Source organism: Mastomys coucha, unplaced genomic scaffold (genome assembly GCF_008632895.1).
Source record: "Mastomys coucha isolate ucsf_1 unplaced genomic scaffold, UCSF_Mcou_1 pScaffold1, whole genome shotgun sequence".
Taxonomy (NCBI): domain Eukaryota; kingdom Metazoa; phylum Chordata; class Mammalia; order Rodentia; family Muridae; genus Mastomys; species Mastomys coucha.
In genome coordinates, this window is record NW_022196891.1 from 32,510,129 (window position 1) to 32,520,755 (window position 10,627).

Sequence of the window (10,627 nt, forward strand, 5' to 3'; positions counted from 1 at the left end):
CCCCTCCCCCAACACTAAAAACCTGTCTGGATAGCAATGTACTTTGGGATATAGCTATTGTTAATTTTGGCACCAGCTCCTTGTGTATTGTGGATAGAAACAGGTTTCCCTTGTAATAATACTGTCCTAGGCCACTCTTGGGGTACCCGGCAGCTCCAGTTTCCTGCCAAATAGTTCTAGAGTGTGACTATTGCTCAGGGTCTGGGCAAACAAACTACAACCATAGTGTGTGGCTTGGATCTGGGACTAGGATAGGCTCTGGGTCCTCTGTAGAGCCAGATGGATGGTGTTGGACAGGAACAGAATGGCCCTGTCTTGTTAGGGGAGACCTGTCTCCCTCATGGCCTGGCAGTGAAGCCTTCCCTGACACCCTCTAGAGGACCTTGTGGAGGCCATAGTGGGATCGGGGCCCTGGGACATCTTAAATCCAGAGGCTCCAAGAACCCACTCCTGCTCTCAGGGTGGGAGAAAGCAATTAGGAGGGGTTGACTGTGGAAAGAGACCAAGCAGTGTGACATGGTACCTCTCTTGAAGACATTGGGTACATCACAGTATTGGCCCAGGGCTGGGATCTGGGGAGCTGGTGGGAGGCTCTCCAGTCTCTGAAGCAGCTGTAGGAGACTGGCACTTACTATTGGCCTCTGGCAGGCCTTATGTGCCCCTCCACCCACTTACCCCTAGCTCCCTCTGAATGAAGCATGAAAACAAAGAAACCTGGAGTATCTATGCCGGGGTAGCAGTAAGACAGCCACAAAACCAAGGCTTCAACCCTCCCCGGTCCTGGCAGCAGGCATGGTAGTGCTTAGACTCCTCTTTGCTCAACTTGACCCCTGACCCCCCCCCCCAAGTCCGTGATGGTCAGAGGAGGAAGAGAAACACAGAATTGCAATTGCAGATCGAGCTTCAGATGGACCAGGGAGCCTTAACAACTCAAGTACGATCTATATAGGACCTACGCTGACTCTTGGGGATTGGACGCTGTGACAGACCCCACAGGCCATCAGTATGAGAACCCCCCCCCCCCAGAGGAGTGAGCACCACAGAGAAGACAGATGAGACGCAGCATGGCCAGCTCCACTCTTCTTCCGTCTTCCCAGTGTCACAGGGAGGTGATCCTTAGCTACCAAAGCTGGCTCTGCAGGTGCTTCTCTGTCAGTCTGTCTGTCCCCTTTCCTTTCACGCTCCTCTCAGAGTTATTTTGTTTTCATCCTGCATGCTGTACTTTCCCCTGGCTCGACTGTTTCCACAGTGTCTTTCCACTTGACGGCAAGCAAAACAAAAGCCTGGATTGGCCTTTTGTTCCCTCAGCACAAGGTGTCACTTGGTGACACTCAGGGAGGACTTCCTGGTTGTGAGGAACGCTGAATAACTTTCTCCCAGAGTCAGGCCTCTTGTTGAACACGCTGCATACAACACAGTGTTTTAGAAAAGACCTAGAACCTTGCAACTCTAAAAGGGGAACAGACTTGGGGCCCCCGGGTGGGAACAGCTGGATATCTGAGGGAAGTCCATCTAGAAGAAAGAAGCCAAGTCTACGTCACTAGGAAGGGAGCTTAGCAGAGAGGTTATCATGAGGAAGAGCTTGGGCTGTCATTCCTGGATGCTCTGGGCCTGGCCACTAGCAACCCGCCCTGCATTCTGCTCACTTGACCAAGGGGAGGGAAGCAGGAGAGGAGAAATCCCATGTAGCCCAGAATTAGCTTCTTCTGGAGTCTTTAAAGGCACGGCCACGGCACCAGGCTTCCTGGGTTCAGTGTCTCCTCACCCACATATCTGTCGAGTGGCTTTGGCAGCGTTACTATGTCTGGTTTTCTTCCTCCACACAATGGCAGTGATAGTAGGAATGACCTCACCAAGTTCTTGTGGGGATTAAATGAGCTTGTGTAAATATCAGTGCTCAAAACAGCCCATGGTGGAAGCCTGTGAACATTCGTTGGGATCTTTGGGATCCCGTGGGACACGGTGTGTGTGTCCTCTGGCCTCCTCTGGTCTTCCTACGGTGTAGGTGTAGTGCTCCCTCTTCCCACACACTTCCTGTCGCTTCCCACAGTTTAGGTGCCCATCTCCTCCCACCCTGCTGAGCCCTAGGGTGTCTGTGGCTAGGCTGCTCCTCCCCTCCTCCCCCCTTACCAAGCCTGGGACTTACAGGTCATGGGAAGATAGTTCTGGAGGGGTGAGTCACATGTTCTGCCTTGCCTTCTGCCGTGTGTGGCCAACCAGCTACAGGAGGTAAAAATTAGGTGTTGATGACATTCCATCTACCAACAGGATGGCAGCGGTTTCTTCGGAGCAGAGGAACACGAAGACCAGTCACAACTGTGGTCTGAGGAGCCCGCATGGACCCTGACTATAGGCTTCAGTCCCTACCTTGTCTGTCCCAATGTGGGTCCATGAGAGACCTTGGCAATTACCCAATGTTGGTGTCCATTTTTCAGCCATTATGGGTGTCTCACACTCTAGCCCCAACTGAAAAGTCTCCACAAGACCCTGGCTTTCTTGACACCTCGGCTCTCTGAACCCAACTCCGTTTCACATCACCCTGTAACCCTAATTCTACCTTCTTCTGCCTTTTTTACCCCATGTCACTCCACTCAAATCAGCCTGCTGCTCCAGGAAGCCTTTGGAGATTGTCTGGGAGCTTACTATTCAAAGGGTGGTCCTCTGATGGTTTGGTGAGAGTTTTAATTCCTGAAAAGACAGAGAGTCTGGGGACATGTGAGCTGGTCCCTATGGACCGGTGAGAGAGGAGACAGCATGTCAAATTCCATACATAACAGAGAAGGCTGTGTGCCTGACATTCAAAGCCTACTCTTGTTTGAGCCCATGCATGTGGCGAGCAAGGGGGCGGGACGTACCAAGAACCCTCTTACAAGACTTCCTTCTGGCACAGTCTTAGCTGAGACAGATCTCTCCTTGTTGTGTCCTGATTTGCCATGGTATATTCCAGAGGTTTTAGTTTAGTATATGAACCCTCTCTCCACACGTGAGCTTAAACAACTTTGAGGTTTAAGGTTGGCCAGTGTTCTGTTAAAAAGTGTTTTGCAGAGGCTCATGGGAAGGTTGTGTGTTGTCTCTCTTCCGAATTCATCTGCCCTGACCTACCTCAGGACACGAAAAGCTTCTGAAAATCTCAAGTAAAGAAAAACTGCTTCCCTCATGTGTCCGGAGCTTCCAAAACATAGACCTTGTCACTTAGCACCCATGAGCCTTGGGTCCCTTTGCTCCCACGCCCACACACCGATTGCTAAGGTGCTTGTTGGAGGTGCTTTGAACTCTGATGGACCCTTGTACTCATTTCCCAGGAGGGTTGGTAGTATTCACAGAAGGTCAACACCCACACCCACAAACACACACACACACACACACACACACACACACACACACACACACACACCTCCATTTCTCATGCTCTGAATGGTTCTACTTTTATTTTGAATCTCAACTGTTCTGCATTCCGGCAAGTGCTCCAGCCCATGCTGGTGTTGGAATCTCTGCTGCAGGAGATAAGACTGCTCCTCTGGACTGACGGCCATTGGAAAGGAAGGTGTGGTCCATCCAGACGGAGGACAGTTCACACGGGGGAAATTCCATTTGCCTTGCCCACCTGGAAAGTGTGTAGCGACGGGGATTTCTAGCCAACCCCTGGACTGGCTTTTGCTGACTTTGTGGTTGGATGCAAGGTGGAACTGGCAGGGTTGGTTCTGGCAGCCTGACTCATGGCTTCTGGAACCACCACCTCCCGCCACTAGCAGCTTGGTTGAGGAGGCTGGGTCAGGGAGATTCTGGGAAGCTGCAGGAATGCAATACTGAGCATTTCTCTCCCTAGTCAGTGAGCTGGGGTCAAGGTCTGGAGTTTGCAGACATTCTGAGGATCCTGGGATCTGTGGTGACAGGAGACCCAGAACTGACACTCTGAGATCATAAGGCATTGACATAATCTGGCAGCACCGAGGGACCTTGGGAACTCCCCTTATTTTTGTAGATAGGGAACTATTGAGGTTTCCAAGACTGGGCATCGACTGTGGCGATAGATCTCTCGATGGTTACACTGAGATGACATTTGTGTGGCATCTGGGCCCATTCCCTGTTGTATTCATAACAACATGAGAATAAACATATCCCAAAGCAGAATTCATGAAGCCTGAGGAATCCCATTTCTAAGTAGCAACATATATCACACGTTTTGTTTTCTTCCTCTCCACTAGCTTCTAGGGAGGCTGCCAACGAAGGCTAAAGGAGCTCGATTGTGTGGAGCCCTGTAGTCAAAAGAGATCCTCAGGGACTGAAGATGTCACTCAGAGGTAGAGGATTTACCCAGCATGCAACAGGCCTGGCTTCTATCCTTAGCTTCACAAGAGGGGAGGGAGGGAGGCAAGGAATGATTGATTAATTGATTGGTTGATTGGGTGAACGAGTGAAGGAGGGAGGGAGAGAGATTTTCACATGGATTTCTAAGGAATGGGGTCCTGGACCTACCCCCCCCTCGTTGGTTCTGGCCCTGAATTGCATTGCACACTAGAAATGCAATTCTCTCCAAACTCAAGAGATCCCAACCCTACTTGATACCGTAGATTGAATTTTCTGCCTCTCCCTTTATTCAATGCTCCAGTTCTTAAGAGAAAGGTTGTCAACTGAGGTGTGCTCAGAGAAGATGACCATGATAGTGAGGAGGCTGGTGGACCACACCTTTAAGGAATGGCTGAACTCAGAAGCACAGGATGGCTGCCTTAGAGAAGGAAGTGGGACCGACTCTCCATGGCCCCCATGGTTAGAGACAAGGGCGGCTGGAGATGTCATAGAAGCAAGGCATGATGGGCAATCAGCATGCGTTGTGGTCTCTTCCCTGTAGAGGTGAGAGCTAGCAGCTGTCTAAGGGAGAGACAGCTGAAATGGATCAGATCTTTATGGTCAACATGAGTAAGGGAGTCAGGAAGGCTTTTGAGATCAGCTCACTGGGTAAGGCTGTGAATCTACACTCAGTCATCTTCAGCTCACAGAGTGCTGAACCCAGGATCTGGGATGGACTCTAGGCTAGTTGTTGAGACACACAAATGAGTAGGTCATCATTCTGCAGGCACGAGGCAGGGTACCACAAGGGCCTCAGAGTGGCATAAATAAACATGAAGGCTTTCTGGAGGGAAGAGCGTGGGAGTCAGCTCTCAAAGGATGAATAGGGCTTTATGGGTACAGAACAGACTGAGAAGGGACACATCAGACCTCAGAAACAACAGAGACAGTAGGATTGAATCCATGCTCCCCCTGGGGAGATGCTATCATAGGGGAAGCCCAGGGATAGAATGAAGAGAACCAGGAGACAAGACAGAGGCTGGCCTGAGAGAAACATGGCTGGAAAACTCAAGAGTTGGCAGACGTTTCCCAAAAGGTGGAAGGTGTGGTTAGCGTTACTACAGATCAGTCTCCCAGAGGCACATTCAGGTGGTGGTGGTATGGTATGGGAGTGAGGCCAGCCAGGAGGTGGCAGCATAGAGCAAGGAACGGGCCAAGCTTGATGTTCCCTGGCAGTGGTTAGCTATGAGTGGAGATGAGAAGGCTTGCTACCTGAAGGGGAAAGGTAGGATTAAAGATGAGGCCAGAATCACTAGTTTGGGAGAATGGGCGTGTATAGACTGCAATTAGCCTTTATTTCTTAAAAGCAAACAAACCCAAACCACCTGTGCTTTGGGCTGGCTTTGAGTTTTGTGGAGTTCTGAGCCACAGCACGTATGTGTGGGTGAATGGTCTCCTCTTGGACCTTGGAGCAGCAATAGATTTTGTCCCGTCCGTCTGCTAAGATCCAGTCTCTTCTGCCTCCTCACACCCACATCTCTTCCTCCATTTCAACCTGTGTTTGTAAAAGCCAGTCAGAAGCTGGTGGGAACTGGCATAGCATGTTCATAGCGTCCCTTGCACCAGTCTCCAGAGACTCCCTTTACCCTACCTATCTTGCTAAGAGGTAGACTAGCTGCCAGCAGAGCTATTTGGTCTGCAGGCCTTGGTCTTAGATAACTCTAGGGAGGGACTATGTAAGCCCATCTCTAATCTCCAAGCCTGGGGTCTCAGGTTCTCAGAGTATTTGGAGGGAGCCCACCCACCACCAGCTACTGATTGTGACCTGCCTGGAGATGTCTATGCATTGGTCTTGGAAGTGAGGTGTGCTGATATTCTGGAGCCTTTATTTCAATAGCTAACACACATCTTCTGTCTGCACACTACACCATTACTGTCCCTTCTGCTATAATCACCAATAGATATCCCAGGACACTCCTCTCATTTCCCTGAGGAGTTTAGTTTTAGATCTACCATCACTTTCTCTCAATACTTGCTCTGCTCCAAAGATTCTCTTATCTTTTGTGCCCGACCCTTCTACAATCCTGGTTTCTTCGTCCTCGGCCTCTCTCGCAGAGCTTGACTGGTCCATTCACTCCCACAGTTGACCAGCCTTGCTGTGACCATTAACCACAACTTCTCTGTATTTTCAGTTTGAAGCAGTACACTTTGGGGCCGTTACTTTGTAAGGTATAGCTCAAGCATCCTCCCGCATTCCGTGCACCTTCTCACCTTAATTTTAATGAATTGTTGTTATTAGCATATGTGCATGTGCTCAAACCCGTGCACACTACATATGAGTGTGGAAGACAGAGGACAAGTCCTGGGAGCCGGTTCTCTCCCTCCACAGTGGGTCCAGATCGTCAGGATTGTGTGTCGAGCTCTCTTACTCACGGAGCATCTTGCTGGCCCATTAGCTGAATCTCAAATGCGGCTCAGCTTCTGGGTGCTTTATCTTCCTTTGATCGGACTAAGGCTCACTGTCTGTCTGTCTATCTGTGTCCCTTTCCTTTTGTCCTTGGCTTGCTTCATTGTCCCTGCCCAGAACAGTCCTGATTGCTCTGCCCTTCCTTGCTGTGCCCTGTCACCTGGGTGACAGTAAAGTGGGGAGAGAGAAGGCATGCTTGCTGGAGCTCGCATTCATGACTGTGAGAGAGCTCTCTCTCTCTCATGGCTTCTCCCTTCTTCCAGATATCTAATGTGGCTCCATTATCCTCCCTCTGGATCTTGATTAGGCTACTTGTCTCATCAAGAACATGGAAACAACACAGAGAGAAGAGGCCGAACATTCCGACCACATCGGCTCCCACATTAGCCTACCCTGTGTCTGTGACCGCAGAGGACTGGCTAGCCACAGCTGTCATTTGGATACAAAGACCTCTCACTCCAACAATCTCTCCTCTTGGACCAATGACTGTTCCTCATCCCCAGAACACCTCATAGAAATGCCCATCTTAACATCACATCCACTGCCCCATAGCACCTATTTTCTTGTTATTGAATTTTTTAAAAAATTATTTTATACGTATGAATGTCTCGCCTGTGTGCTATGTGTATCTGTGTGTCGAGCGCATGAACGGTGCCTCTGGGGCTAGAAGGAGGTATCAGGTCCTTGGGAACTGGAGTTGCAGACAGTTGAGCTGAACCAAGACCAGTCCCCCACCCACCCCACCCTGAAACCCGAGTCCCGCTCTTCTTATTTCTTTGCCTTCACCAAGAACTTTTCAGGAAACTAAGCACTTTGCTCTCGTAATTTCTTCTTTTTGCTTGAATGCACTCCAGTCAAATGTGTGCTCCCCACTTGACTATTAATCGCACCGACCAATCACTGATGTGTTCCACACCACTCATTTGGTGGCCGGAGAGTTTTAGTACCAGAAATGGTGGAAGAGCTCATACCAAACCATTTTCCTGTAGAGAGAGATCCACACCCTCCAGACCCAGGTAAAAAGTGGCAATCACCTGAAGATATCAGGGGCTGACCAAAGGCAGGCAGGAAGAAGAAATTTCACTCAGTGAGTTGTCTGTGTTCACCCAATGCCGGCTGCAGTTGGCCCCACACAGACTAAGAGTCAAAGCTTGCCATTTCACTGGCTTTAAGAACGGGGGGAGAGAGTTTGAGACAGCCAGGAAGTAAAAACAAGGGATCTAGCAAATGTGATACAGTCTCAGCCCAAATGCTTCAAGTTCCAAATATGAGCTCTAACAAAGGGCTGACAAGAGGGCTCAGTAGGTAAAGGTGCTTGCCGCCAAGCCTGAAGATCTGAGTTCAATCCCTATAACCCACATGGTTAATGAGAGCACTGACTCCCTCAAGTTGTTTTCTTGTTTCTACATGTGTGGGGCATGTGTTGTATGTGTGCAACACAGAGATAAATAAATAAATAAATAAATAAGACATGAATAAATAAGAGTGTAATAAACATTTTTGAAATTATAAATAAATCTCACCCAAGTACCTGATTGCCCTTTTAACTATGCATATGTGGAAGAACACCTCAGTAGCTCAAACAAGACCCCAAAGAACCGACCAAATGTTTAGCTGCTGCACACGCAAGGAAAATGGAGGCCAGAGTTTGAGCTCCGTCGATAAATTGCCTGATAAAAGGTCAGCGTCCTTCAGATAATGAAGAGGAAAACCCAAAATACACACAGATATCACTCATTATGTTCAGGGTGCAAATTGGAAATAAGAGAATATGGCTGGGCAAGAGGCAGAGGCAGGCACCAGGTGCAAATGGCAGCCAGAAGACAGAGAATCAGCATCTCTGAGGTGGTGAAAGAGAACACACAGCATCCATCGACGTTCTAGAGAATGAGACAGCATCTGTCAGCATTCTAGAGAAATGTCCTTGAAGAATGAAAATAAAACAAAGGCACTTACCCTACACCCTCTTTGGCTTGTATGTGTCCATATGTGGGGTGTGTGTGTGTGTGTGTGTGTGTATGTGTGTGTGTGTGTAGTGTGTGTGTATGTGGTGTATGTGTGTGTGTTTGTGTATGTATGTGTGTGTGTGTAGTGTGTGTATGTGTATATGTGTATGTGTGTGTGTAGTGTGTGTATGTGTGTATGTGTGTGTGTGTATGTAATGTGCATCTGGAGGGTAGAGATAGACACTGGGTGTCTTTCTTGGTTGCTGGATACCTTATTACTTTTCTTGAGAGAGAGAGAGAGAGAGAGAGAGAGAGAGAGAGAGAGAGAGAGAGAGAGAGAGGAGTGCATATATGTGTGTGCATGCACACATGCCTCTGTGCATGAGCAGAGGCCAGAAGAGCCAGTTAGGTCTATCATTCTTCGCCTTAATTTTAAAGACAGGGTCTCTCACTGAGGAAGGGTGAGCAAGCTCCAGTGGTCCTTCTGTTTCTGCCTGTGCAGCACTGGGGTAACAGGAGTGCCTAATTATGTATGGCTCTTTATGCGGGTACTGTAAGCACCTTTATCAATGAGCCATCTTACTAGCACTACAACGGTGTTTTATTTAGCCATAATGAAATTACATCATTTTTAAGAACATGGATGGAACTTAAAGTCATTGCGATAATGGAAATAAGCCAGATTTCGAGTAGCAAGTATGTTATGTTTTTTTCATATGCAAAATGTAGAATACACACAAACCCTGCACACACACACACACCAAAATCCAAACAAAACAAAAATCTAGAAAAAAAGGCAAAATAAATCTAAAGTAAGTAGAAGAAAATAATGAGAAGACAGAAAATTAGCACAGCCAGAAATTGGTTTTCTCCAAAGACAATGATCAGAGGGGGGTTAAGTGAGGAAAGGAGGGAGGGAGGAGAGGGGGAGAGTGAGGGAGAGGGGAAAAGGGAGGGGGAGGGGGAACACAAGGGAAAGAATAGAAAAGATCAGAACTACATAACAGTGTTGCTTCTTTGGAGGTAACTGCCTACTGGGAGCACGCACAAAGGGATTTTTCTGAGACGTTGTGGACATGGGACTTTGGGTAGCACAGGTGTGTGCATTTAAATGATGCACAGAATGGTGTGTTTGAGGTTTGTGCATTTCAGTGTATCTATACAGTGAAGGAGGGGAAGAAAGGGGTAAAAGTAAAGTAGCATAGGCCCAGGTTGGGGCCCGCCTTCCTTCCTTCCCACAAGCTCCTCAGTGTTACTTTACCCCGCCGGGGTGGCGCACCATCTGCAGGCACCTTGGCTGCCTAGGGCCTCTCTCTACTGCTTCACCTCAGTTTTCATTCATTTCCTTCTCACTGGCACAGGGCAGCCAGGTGTCCAGTCCCTGAGCCTCTGTGTGCTCTCCCTTGCTTGTCTCACCATCTCCTGTTTTAAAAACTCTCATGGTTTTGTTTAGAAATGTCTGACCCAAATTATCCCAAGGCCTCTTTAGAACATGAGGGCACTTGGGATCAGTTCGTCCCCTGTATTCTTGGACACGCAAGAAGAGTCCTGTTGGTCATATTGATCCATACCGAGTTTGAGCTCGTAGCCGTACTCTTGGCTACTTTGTGGGTCCTGTTTTCTGCCATTTTTGTTTTGCCCGTTCAACCTCCTAACACTAGGTAGGACAGAAAGATGGATAGAGGAGAGAGGGAGGAAGGCATCCCCCATTAAAGTCAACGGTAGGAAAGGGGGCAACAATGTCTTTAGACTCCTAACTGCTCATTAGGGGCTTTGTGTTCTTGGGGCAAGTTTGATCTTCACTGTCAGGTTATCTAACTTCTTCTTTTTGTCTCTGCACACGACTACTTGACAAACCGTAACCAACAGCTTCCTGCCACCAACCGACCATCCCACCATCCAACTCCCCACCACCTGGTTCTGGTAT